This window comes from Eurypyga helias, unplaced genomic scaffold (genome assembly GCF_000690775.1).
Source record: "Eurypyga helias isolate BGI_N326 unplaced genomic scaffold, ASM69077v1 scaffold14163, whole genome shotgun sequence".
In the NCBI taxonomy this organism is placed as follows: domain Eukaryota; kingdom Metazoa; phylum Chordata; class Aves; order Eurypygiformes; family Eurypygidae; genus Eurypyga; species Eurypyga helias.
Window position 1 is genome coordinate 15,924 of NW_010241953.1, and position 2,053 is coordinate 17,976.

Below are 2,053 nucleotides of genomic sequence, written 5' to 3' on the forward strand. Positions count from 1 at the left end.
ACTGCTCGTTCTCGTAAAGCCAGTGCGACCAGCCTGGTTTGTAGGGAATGTCAGGGTGGCTGACATGCTTCGATAGAATTGGATGGTTGTACAGTTGTTTGCACTTTGCAAACTTAGTGAACCAAACCATTTTGGGTTTCCAAAGTGCCTTTATATCCAGAGAGGTATTTGCCAGCATAAACACGGAGCATCAGTGGGGTTTATCACTTTTACACGTACCTTGTACGCAGTGTGGTTCTGTACTGGTGGTGTGGGGGTTGTGTACTCGCATAGCTGTAGATGTTAGACTTCCCTTGGACTCGGCTCTTCCCAAACAGGCGGCGACACTGGAGACGTGAAGGGCGAGGCTGTTGCGAAGAGACTCGCTTCCAAACCCCGCTGGATGTTCCGCAGTGTGTATGTCCTGGAAAGCATTTTAATCGAAATACTGGGTTTAGCTCTGGTTCTTGGTCTCTGCACGCAGCCGAGAGCAGCGAGATGTCACGTGACGCTGCTCGTGTCCATCGTCACTGAACAACAGGCGGCGGAGGGGCGGCGCTGGGGATGGAAGCAGCGCTTGAAGTGCTCTGTGCTCCAAATCATGTGTGGGGAAAACTAAATCACGGAATCGCTTGTGAAAGCTTAAATCTCCCTGATTTTAATAGGCTGTAATCGTTTTTATTGTGGTGATTGGTGAGATAACTTTTGCCTTTCCAAATACTGGAAATTCCTGGTGGATCTAGCCGAAATGGAATCGGGACCATGGTTCTGGGGCAGGTTCGTGCTGTTGCGGTTTCCAGGTTGCCAGTGTGATGTTATGACTCTCTTCCTGTAGCCTTGTGTCTTTTCATGGAAAAAAGAATTCCCAGTGCAGCAAGTTGTTTTCTCCAGAAACATTCGCCTGTCACCTTTCTCCCGCGTTTGTAATGGCTTTGCTCTTGCGGATCTGCGCTCTGTGTTCCAGGACATCTGCTCTGCCGGGTTGCTGGTGCGATCCACTAAAATCTGGAGGCGGAAGGTGCTGCTCCAGGCACATGACTCTGCCTTTGTGCAACCCCGCCTGCCAGAACAAAAGTGCCGTTGCCTCGTCGGCAAGAGCTGCTGAGGCTGGTTTTCGATACAAATAGAAACTGCTGCTGCTGCTAAAAGGGGCCACGGTGACTCTGGACATGGTTGGGTTTGTTTCCGAAGAAGCGGAGCGGGGGTTTGAGGCTGAAGGGAAGGAAGGGTGTCTCCAGCGGCTGTGAGTGAAGCTGTTTCGGGAGTGTGAACCAGACAGGAGAGGGGAGAGTAGCTGCCTTTTCCCCCCCTGCACCTGGTGTGCAATCACAATGTGAGTTTGTGGCTTTTCCCACGGGGCAGATTTCAGGCGCAGAAACGTCCGTGCTTCAGGGGATGCAAATCCGAATCGGCACTGGGGTAACCAGGTCTTGAAATACCAGCTCAGCAACAGCTTCATTTACTAGTCAAGCCCTGGCCTGCGTTCCCCAGCAGCCATCAGGCTGCCGCTTGCTGCGATCCTTGGGCATCCCACCCTTGGAAGCGTGTTTGGGAATGAGTAGAGAGGGATTTGGGTGGGGTTTTTTTTTTTAAATAATCACTTTCCCTGACGCCTACTAGTGACTCAGTGGCTGGTTCCTCCTTTGCACGTCCGTGAACATCCCTGCCTGCCGCTTGCCAGGATTCCCTCGGAGTCCTGCCCGCATGGGTGATGTTGCCGCAGCCGTCCCTGCTGGGGCTTTGCTGGCCAGAGGGTGCTGCCAGGTGCAGGGCGCTGCCGCGTGCAGGGCGCAGCCGAGCCGGGCCTCACCTCCGCAGTACGGTTAATCCCCTCGGGGGCTGCTGCGGTGAGCGCGAACGCTTCCCGCCGATGTGACTGGGCGGGAATACATGCAAAGGAGCCACGCGTTGCACTTCCCACGTGCATCGCACGCTTGTGTGTGTGCCGGGATCTTGTACAAGAGTCAGTGAATCGCTGCAGGATTTCGGCTGAAGCGTGACATCGTGTGACTGAAGAAATTGCCAAACGCGTTCCTGGCAGCACTTGGCGCGCCACTGGCAGTCAGCGCATTCC